Source organism: Varroa destructor, unplaced genomic scaffold, assembly GCF_002443255.2.
Source record: "Varroa destructor unplaced genomic scaffold, Vdes_3.0 BEIS01000007.1, whole genome shotgun sequence".
NCBI classification, from domain to species: domain Eukaryota; kingdom Metazoa; phylum Arthropoda; class Arachnida; order Mesostigmata; family Varroidae; genus Varroa; species Varroa destructor.
The window spans coordinates 14,862,229-14,873,230 of NW_019211460.1; the positions used below are offsets into that span (position 1 = coordinate 14,862,229).

At 38.7% G+C, this 11,002-nt stretch overlaps 1 long non-coding RNA gene across 1 annotated transcript; it reads left to right on the plus strand.

The window, feature by feature from the left end:
• Nucleotides 1-3,053: 3,053 nt before the first annotated feature.
• Nucleotides 3,054-10,306, plus strand: LOC111254610 (uncharacterized). Its single transcript, XR_002675101.2, has 3 exons — nucleotides 3,054-4,902; nucleotides 6,132-6,346; nucleotides 9,781-10,306. It is a non-coding gene; the product is annotated as an uncharacterized LOC111254610 (long non-coding RNA).
• The last annotated feature ends 696 nt before the right edge of the window (nucleotides 10,307-11,002 follow it).

The following is an 11,002-nucleotide window of genomic DNA, read 5'->3' on the forward strand; positions in this document are numbered from 1 at the left end:
AAACAAAATAAGGCCCATATATGAAGACTCATCAATTGACTAATAAGCTTACGTGTTTGAGATAAACACTAACAGCCATCCCAGTGAATGTGATTCCATATAGGTGTATTACTTGATGCTGGATTCAGTGAAATAGATACAACATCAAGTAATGCTACAATGTAGTTCCCGCTAGATTTAACTGTTTCTTGTATCTAGATATATGTGATTTGATACAGATACCCATAAGTGGTGAGCTTTATTAGTTCACACTATCTGTTCAACACATCTTAGGCTATAATAGACCTTAAAACGACCCATGGTCGTCGTTCTTGTTGTAAGCATATAGACGTTGCGGAAACATCGCCGGACCTGAAAATAGCCCTTTTGTAAATGAATCGACTTGGCTCGGATTTGCTTAGAAAGAAAATCCAGATCTACAACCTAGAAAAACATCTCTTAGACAAAAGTATTGCCTCGTAAAACATCTGGCCGTGCCCAAAAGGGCGTAAATTGAGGTATGACCGGTACAGTAGAAACATTTATTCAAATTGTCCAGCAGGCAGTGAGTCAAAGGACGCTTTGGAGTGACAAAGTGTAAGATTGGCAAAACAGAACGATTTACAACGACTAGGGAAACGATGGCCGTAATGGCAGTGGCGATGTCTCAAGTTAAATTAGAGGATCATGGAGTACGTAAAGCTTCGTTCAAATTGTCCTAATAGGTCACTTTGTTTACTCAAATAGATGAAAAGCGTCATCAGTTCTAACTCTACTTTTTCTAAAAAACTGAATGTCTTACACCAGTTTATGGGGACACTACATTTATGTGGCAAGTCTGTAAATTCACCGACAAAAAAGCAATCTCAAGAATCAATATGGTGGTTATATACTCCGGAAATATTGCACAAAAATGTCCACTTACATTTTTTGATAAGGCGAAATGAAAAGGGGCATCTTTGAAACAACATCAAATTTAGGACAGATATCGGCTGCGATGACCTCCATACGACTGCTACCTTGATAGATAATAGTGCTTTAGATCGAATAAAGATGAGAAGCGTCAGCTTATTATACGCTTTTATACGGGAGACAGAACACGGGTACCATGTTAGTATTGTAGGTCGAAGACTACAGTAAATGTTTATGTTACAAGGCTTGTACTGACTTTGCATAGAAACACATACGCGAAGAGTTAAAACGTTAATATTCAGTCATGTTTATCTTAAACAATCTACAATAACTTTTAACAAGTGTGAAAAAGTATATAATCTCCAAGCGGCATGCCTAACTTGGTCTATATTGTGCTGTTGAAGGTACGCTAATTACGTTTTTTTGGAAAATTAAACAAACTTTTTTTTTATTAATTATTTACCTCTATTTGGCCAAATAAAGACACAGTGCTAAGAGAGGCCTACTGTTGTTCAAGCATAACTGAACTAAGGACTCGTTTTCTGAAACGCCGCGTAATTTTGAGCTAGATATAATAGAAGTTTTTAAATTAGAAGCTGAACCGAAATGCTGTAACGAGGTGAGCTAATTTTTTAAATTGAAGATCGGTCTAAACGTTTTTTGAACATTTTTAGAAAGAGAAAACTAAGTAATTAGGCCTATTTTAAAGTACGTCATGTTTTTGATCAAAAGTCTAACGCTGATAACAAATTAATCATTTATTCACCTTGGATGATAACAATAAAAAACCTCATATATAAAGTAAGTGTATGGAACCATTTAGTCATAGTGGCATACGGGTTACACGAATCTTATCGAGTCTATAAAACTAATTGAAGAGATTTGCCAGATGTCCTAAAGATCGTACCAGGAGTGCAACATATAACACAGTTTTCACCGTATTTAGAGTATCTGCATGCATTGTCATGGAAATCAGATTTTTTTTGTATGGTCTGTCGTGGAGCCCATGCAATGCACGACAAGTGACGACATGCCTGTTCAGCAGATTCGCCTCTTTTCATCTATTGTTTCTTATCATACTCGAAGCAAAGAAATCCCCATCGATCTTCGCGAACTTACGCTCTCAGCTTTTAAAGTTGGTTTTAAAGATTTCTGTCGCTGGGAGCTAAAGGCAATGCGTAGCGAACCGGCCAGGAGCTACGCAAGACGATTTTGACTCACTATGTATGGTCCTAATACTCTTTTGAGGCAGGATACTTTAACGCGACCTTGTTGTTCGAGGTTTGGCACAGTAAGGTCTTCCCAAGTGACACGTGTATCATACATTGCAGTCGGGAATACCTAAAGGTCGAATAGGGTCAACGCGATTACGAGAGACAACCGATGAGGCGACTGGTCGCCCATGAAGTCAGCACTGCCTTCTCGGATCTTTCGGCTACGTGCACAGTTTAACTTTTGCCATTTGCAAAAGAGAGCAACCCCAGTTAACCTGTACAAGAGGTGACCTGGCCACGATCAGTGACTGCTGTCCTGTTTCCCTTTAAAACTCCATCGCCTTCCTTTCAGTTGAACATACGGTCAGTCCCAAACATATCACTGCCCCATGGAGCCGGGCTAGAGCTTGTTGCACTTGGAATTTATCCGGCCAGTATAAAACTAAATCGTCTGCATGAAAGATGACATCGGCCTTCGTATTGAGCAGGAAGGCCTTTCAGAAGGATGAAGAGTAAGGGTCTGTCTGTCGAGCCAGTCTGAACTTAACTTTTTTGATTAGAAGGCTACTTTGAAATACACAATCACCGCATGTAGGTGTGGCCAGCGCGCTCTCGATGTTGGATATCAGGATCCTGCACGCCGCTTCTGTGGAGCGTTCTCTCCAAAAGCCATGTTGCTTCGTTGGGATGACGGGTCTACTTTTCAACTAAGTCTTTCGTCTCTTAGTCAGCAAGTCGGATAGCGGCTTGTAGCAAACAATTCTTCGCTATATACCCCGCTATGATCGCTGCGCGGTTGGATCGCCCTTACCTTTAGGTGTCACTAACAGCGAACCGTTTTTTCCACTGGGCTAGGCGTTTATCAGTCTGCAAATATTTATTTAATAACACTATCCACTACAGTGTCAAAACGACATCGCATTTAAGGTGCTCGTTGCAAACCCTATTCGGTGGCTTTCTCGTTGCTTAGTCTTGGAAAATTTTTTTTGCACTGTAAGGTTTTATTGAGGGATATCGTGTTATATTGAGGTTCGCGCTGCGGCGACAAAGGGTATCACACGTAGTATCGCATACTTGACACCAACATCTTCGAGAAGTGATTTATATGGGCCAACGAGCTATTCAGACAACCTGCAGAGCTACTGCGGTGTGTTAACCGCTACTATGGTTAACACTCTGCATCGATGGGGTCTCTAGACGTTTAGGACATTATTACCTATGTGACGCATACGTCTCGGGTCTGTACTTTGGCCATAAGCCTGAAGGCCATTTAGGCCCTCCAGGCAAAGCTGCGAGTTTAGTTCAACTACGGCCTGTGTTTTTGGAAAGACGATACGCTGTGTAGACTCGAGACTTTCAACCAGATGCTTCGAGGAGAATTTCGCGGGCGGATTTCAGAAACTGCTCCACATCTAAATGTCGTAACGAAGTTAGGCGCTTGACAGTCCATGCAGGTGTAACTTGATCAGTGAGCTCTATCGCCGGCTGTATGTAAGGGTGCATGCTTGCCTCTCCTGAGGTCCTCGCTTTCAAACGTTACCCTATACTCAATTAGACTCGTCGCAAATGTATCGGTAGCCGAACCTCCTACATGTCCTAGAAGAGTCAGTATTGAGATGAAATTTATTACCCACCAACCACGATTTGCGATTGTGTCTTAAATGAGCTGTAGTGCGGCTCAAGTTCGGCTAGTCGAGATGGGCGTAGAAGTCGCCGGTAATGACCAGAGGAGAGGCAGAACAATAAGACAGCATTTTCGGTCCACTGAGTTTCCCCACCAATAAGCACGCTGACTTTGAGTCACCAAGCGTAGGCCACTACGAGACCTTGCCCTTGGCAATGTAAGACAATGACATTATTCTTACCGTGCACAGGGTAATGTCGTTTATTTTATAATTGTAGAAAATGGAGATGCGTCCACTGAGGTGACCTGGCCCGTTGCTTTTCAGTGCAGAGTAGTGCACAGAATAAAAACACGGTAAGTTAAAGAGGCTAATTATCCAAGTTTCCGTTAGCATGAAAAGATCTGCAATGCACACGGCCTCCGAGAAAAGAGCGCCGAAGTTGTAAACCCCTTACAGTTCCACTGTGTAATTGCTAAGGTCTTTTCAAAGCCCGGGTTTGTTGCAAGTTTCATGATGATCTTCGCTACCGATCGTGACGATTCAAGGGGTCACGTACTAAAACCGGCCTTCTAATCATCAATACTACTAGAACCTGTTGTTGGCGTCGGTAACACAATCGTTTAGAAAAGACGCGCTATGCCAAAATCACTTGTAAACAAAATGAAAACAAAAAAACATAAAAAGTGCTAAAAGATACATGAGCATTTCGAATAAAGTACTGCTCAGTCAAGCGGATAGTCAATTACATTACCTATTAAGTACAGTATTAGACATTTTAATTCATAAAAAAAGGATGCGACTTTATTGATAAAGATCACAAGTACAACATTTGTACAAAACTCAATTTTTCAGCACGGACTTAAATGATTGCAATCTACTAACGATATACTGCTAATAAAGCAAAGCTCGCGTCCTATACTCCTTAAACATGCATTGAACGTAAGCTAGGAAGAACAATAATTTCGAATTTTTTCGAAATTAAGCAACGGATTGTAGCAGCTTGAAGGCCCGTCTGCCCTCTAGCTAGCAGAGTATAAATTCAAAGACTACAAACTCTGGTCCCAGTCGTATCTATCAATGTCACCATAGAAATGCTGGTAGCATCACCAATAACGTCGCGTACATGCATATATGTGTTTAGGCGGCCTCGCGACCGGATGTGTCGCATGAATGTAAAGGCATTAATACATCCTTCCGATAATGTAACCAAGTACATCGCGCTGTTTAGTGCCAGAGTAGCTGTTGACTGAAAAACTACCTTCCGAGCAAACTCTTGCTCTGTTCGCTTCAGCTATTAGTTACAAGTGATTGTTAATTATTAATGGCAGTAATTATTTATTATTACCTGTACATATAAAACGCTATGTGCAAACTGGCCCATATACACTTTAGCTGAAGTCGAGAACATCAACTTCTTTTACGTTGCAGAAACATAGGACCTCGGTGCTTTTGAGTTCTTTTCAAATACTATTAGTGTACATATCTTGTGCGAAGTTCGGTGAATCTCGACATTGTATTTCATTGATGTTAGAGTCTATTCAATTTGCCTTAGGCCCTTTGACATGGAATGAGTCGAAGTCGGCGTGTGCGCAATGAGACCTGAAAGTCAGTCATAAGTAAAATCCTTACTCAAAGGAACTTACGAAGTACTAATAGTTTTGCAAGGCCGCGTTTTGACCCTTTTAGATAATTGGAGTTATCATATGGTTTTGAGCGTATTGCGGAGACGAAGAGGAATTCAAAATCGAACAAAATTGTGTATCAGTTGTTAACTTATAAGCGCTACTTGTAAATTCACTGTGTCAATTGTGATAGTTTCGGAATATTGCATATGTCCTTCGAAAAGCACCGTGAGAAAAGGAGAAAAAGAAAAAAAAATATATATATATATATATTATATGACAGCTTTAGTTAAACAATCCTGAACCATAAATTGCAAAAAATTGTCGCTTTACCTAGTCGTATTAGGCCTATGGATTTATTGTATTCATCACGTAATTTAAATTAAATTACGTGGGGAAAGGTTCAGGATTGTTTAACTAATGCTGTCATGCATAATTCATTTCGTCAGCTAATTTCGTACAATCAAAAAATTATTATATCTGTATAGGACCTATATTTAGCTTCACGTTTTGTATACATGAGCTCAGTCGTGAATATTATCCCGAAATGTTTAAATGATTGTCAGTCAGTATTCATTCGAAAAAGTTTGTTTCAGAAATGGCGGAATTTTGTCCGCCATCTTCCACGTCAAACTCTATATAATTTAATGATAAAACAGTATTTGTACTGTTATTTTATCTATTTACCCAATCAGATCTTCCTAGTTACACTCTATATCTGTTATCGGCGTTCAAGTTATATTGTAACATCCGAAAAATGGTGTCTCACGATTTTCCAGATAGCACTGGAAGGTAACGTACAATAAATGATAAGGCACTTCCTTTTTCGACATAGCGGGCGTTTACGCTTTGTTTACCAATACTGTGACTGAGCGGAGGACAGAAATAGGCTTACGCAGCTATGGCTTAACGGGGCAAACGTCGACAGTCTATATTGATGAAAACCTCCGTCTCTATGAATCTGGACGGCAACCGAACGCTTATTGGTGGAGCGGTATGTAGAATATCTGTTGATCTACGAAGTTTACGTTGAACAAATGAAGGCAGTTGAGCCATATTTGGTACACGGACTTGTGGTCTGTTAGCAGTGATTGAAGTACATTTCTTAGTGCAATTCGTTAATCAATATATTGTAATGATCAGCTTGCTTAGCTAGTGGAAACGAAAGTCGACCAACGAAAACAAAATTGCAGCCGGACATCTTTTTTTCATTAGTAACTCTAGTACGATTCTCAGGAGATGTAAAAGCCTTTATTGTGTCGCTTTCAATTAACATAATTTACTTAATTGCAGAATGAATGCATTTTGCTCTAAAAATGATAGTTACGCCAACCTATTTAATATATTCTATAGACCAAATTAGTTACATTTGACGCAGATGGAATCTACGCTTTGTGTAAATTACGATATGAAACTTCGTTTATTTCACATATATAAGTTGTGTAAAATTTGTATGCTTTTCTGAAGCTTATTTCCTCAAGCACTAAAAGTGTATGTGTAAACGAAATGTTTGGAAGAAATTGGCAAGGTCACTGAGCAACTTCTATAGAAAACTGCTCACTGCTAGAGCTGAGTAACACAATAGGATATTCCAACCGGAGGCTGACGGAATTCATGGTGGATGGTCCTGCAAGGGCTACGATAGGACATCTACCGACAGGCCGGAAGTCTATCGAGCTCTCCTTCCTGTTAGAATGGTTATGACATGAATAGAATATTGGAGCAGACTGATAGCATAATCGCAGAGCGGCAGTACGACTGGCTAAATATTTCAATGAATGAAGGAGACACGTCCAGAACAACCACTATGGCGAAACAACTGTTGCAGTCGTATTGGAAAGTTTAAGAATGATGCGATTTGTTTGATTTAACTATAGATTTTATTTTGGTAGGTTACAAATTAAATCTATTCATATTACCAACAGGCCGATAAAGCAGCTGGCGTACGGCAACGGATTACGCAGGCAGGATAAGTATAGTGGGGTAACTGTTGCCACATGCTGTAACGTAGGGCAGACTCGTTAAAATCGTTACTATCAACCATTCAACTTCATTAAATCGTGAACAAACTCACTTGCCCGGCTAGATCAATCCATGTACTATACGTGTACTACGCGGTATTTTACGGTGCGGGCGAGACCCACCTAGTTCTCTATTCTATCTAATTATTATACTATAATATTTAGAATATGAAAGAAGCTGTATAGGTATTACCTTCATTATAAAGCTTTTATGACTAATTTTTATTTTTACATAGATAAAATAAAGTAAATCTAGATGCACAATGAAGTCCGCGGATGGTGCTCAAATGTATATATATATATATATATATATACTATTAAATATCTCGGCTTCGTCTCACGCAGAATGACCATCGATTGGGATTTTTTATAGGTCACTAGCGTTTTCTTTTGGGTAGGTCTTTGGACGGACTAAGATGGAATTAACCGGATATTTCGTGCCCGAAAAGAGCTCTTTTTCATTTGATAGTATGTAAGTTGATTTGAGCAAATTGGTCTTTTTTGTGATTTCTTCGGTAGCCGTTGAGAAGTGATAGAAAATTAATGTTAACAAGTTTGAATTTTACAAAATGGCCGTAAAATCTTTTTTGCGACTTAATTGTAGTGTTTTTGTAATTTTTTTCTTGAACGGTTTATAATCTGCCAAATATTAAAAAAGTTCGTTTCTTCAAGTGTGACAATACATTATTTTAAGGAGCAGTTTTTTCCTTTCATAAACAGGCGATATATATGGTCTATATTCTTCAACTGGATGAACGCTTTTCTTAGACTGTTGGGATTTATTGAAATGGGGAAACAGGATAAATATAATATAACAGGCTATTGAGCTTTCGGCACAATGTCGGTGAAATATTTACATAGAGGTCTAAGTTGGAAAGCGTATCGCTTGGCGCCAATCAAAAGCTCTCAAAAAATTCAAAATGCTGTACATGTAAACTTTATACTGAAGTCTCAGCTTCCAAGTCGGGAGACGCCGTTCAAAGTGTAAAAACTTAAGATGGTGTTTGATCTGCGGGGGGATTTTTGTTATTAACCGATGGATTTCGACGCGCTGAGCAAAACTGCAATATGTTCCCGCGGGAACTTTTACTAGGTATAAATTGGAAAATTGAAGTGGTTTATGTGGCAAGCATTTTGGTAATACAATTTCGGAAAATTTATATATTATTGAGAGATTTGCTAATGGAAACATCAAAAGATCGAAAACATTTGTTCTATATAATGTCCCATATTCTTGACGGCTTTTTCTCGCCACGAGTCGATAGTTTGACTCTACCTATTTTTATAAGACAAGCTCAATGAAATACAATTACCTATAGGTAAAAATATATTTCGGTGTCAATGGAGCCACACACGGATGAAAATTTTTACATAAAGACCTAAGTTAGAAAGATATTTCTTAATCCCAATCGAAACCTTATTAAATTGAAATATAATTTGGTCTTAGTTTTCTAAATGCGGTTTGCACACATTGCTTTATGTAGCAATTTTTTCCTGCTATCAGTAGACGGACTCACGAGTGAAGGTAGTATTTATATTTCCGTACCGAATACGAAGGTTTCGGTGGGATTGTGCAGCTACACACTTCTGTGACGATGTAGTGAAAATGTATTTTGGGTTGTTTTTTAGTGGTTCTGTGAACGATTTTCTAATAATTTCTAGTAGGAAAATTAGCGTGGCCAATGTTGAATGAGTTTTGCTAGAAAGAATGGTAATTTATTTTAAAAAATAATACAGTATATATAACAATAATAATGTGATGTCACTACAGATATTGTTACGTGTATGTATATTGGTGGTTACCAGACTTGTCGTTAGAAAAAGTTAAAGCCTAATAACATCCAGAGAATGACTCTCTCGTACATAAATGAACAGAAAATGGAAAAAAAAACGATCCTTGTGCTTCGACGACGACCCAAGAGCCGAATTGGTAGGTTAGTCGATCGTGTCATCTATTAGTATCCGGCCAAAGGCCAATTTGATTCATGTATATCGCTGAAAGAATAGCTGCTGACCAATTCTACTCACGTACTTTGCGGGCAAATTGTCAATTCATTGACGGTGTCAAAAGATTTCGGTCTACGGAAACTACCCGGCAAAACGAATTATCAGTATCATTATTGGTATTTTGATGATAACTCATGAATAATGCATGCTTATATATATATATTAAAACCGATTGATAAATGAACTTGAAGAGCTTACGTGGAGCGGAGTAATGGCAATGAAGTAACTGTTATGTATATATTACGTCAAGGGCAAAACATGCGCGGGACAAAGCCGTTCATGGGCCGTTTTTGTAATTTTCCTAAATTGAATGACTTGAATAAAAACATTAACCCAAAGCAGTAAATGCAACTAGTTCATGATACAATTTTCCCAATTACAAATTATTCTTCGTTTATAGGTGAAACTTGAAGCGTTTATTGCATACGCACGAAACAATTGTAAAGCATACCGTTGCGTGCACCCAGACAGTGTCACCAAGCCAGTTAGAATGCAAGCAAACCTCATGTTTAATAAATACCTCTGGCAAGAGACGAAATAATACCGCTGTTCTAAATTTTCCTAATTTACGTATGTAAGCCTGTCGTAAGGCGTTTTACAATAAGAAATAAGTTCTCTGTAATCTAAGTGAGTTTCACGAGTCACCCTACAGCATCGCCACGAAGACCATCGAAGAACATCGTTTACATGCCTGAATACAAAAACAGAAGAAAACAAGCGAAAATATTTGTGTATCTTTTCATCACAAATTAGGACAATTTTGTGTATAGTATTAAACATCGCAAGTGGCGAATAGTGTCGTCTTCCACTGCTACAGTCTGGCTGTTTGAGCGTCGACGTGAACGCCGACTAGGAAGGCGGGAAATGCTTCTATCTCCCAGTTTTCTCTGCTTAAAAAAGATGCCTTTAATAAACCTGGTTTTTTTTACCCATACCATCCAACGAACCTGTTTTGAATTTGTTAGCAGTTCTACTGAAATTTCAACAAAAATTCAGACCACTCCTTAAACAACGCAGCCATGCACGTTCAAAGACGTTACCGACCCGCTTCATCCTAATGCAAATCCTGCTCGCAGATCTTCGTGGCCCTCTGTTGAATGAAATTTTAATATGATTTTGAGAAAATTGGCCACTTCGATCGTATTTTTTCATTCCGGTAAGTTAGCTGGATCTGCTGCCCCGTACGCAGGCAGTATGCTGTTTTTTTATGTGCAAGACTATATCGATTGACGTCCACCCCTGTAGAAATCTGACTAGCAAATTGTCTGTATTTCAACGTCTTTTTTTGAGTGCGCAACCATAGCATTAATCCCACCCCGTGCAAAAATATTGCCTGTACCAGGCTGAATTCTTATTTTTTTTGAAAGATTTCGTTCGATGTGTGAAGCGTAAGCCGGCTAAAGGATACCAGCAGTGATAAAAATTCAATGTCGGATTAAAATAGCAAATATCTATAGAATATTAGCAATATGCTTAATTTCAAAAAGGCGTTATAACGTGCTGGGTCGTTTCGGTCACTATGTAGAAAACAACTTTTTATAAGAAAAATGTTTTAATTAACCGTATACGTTTTGTGGGCTCCAATATCATATTCACATAGCACCTGTGTTCAAGCACCTGTA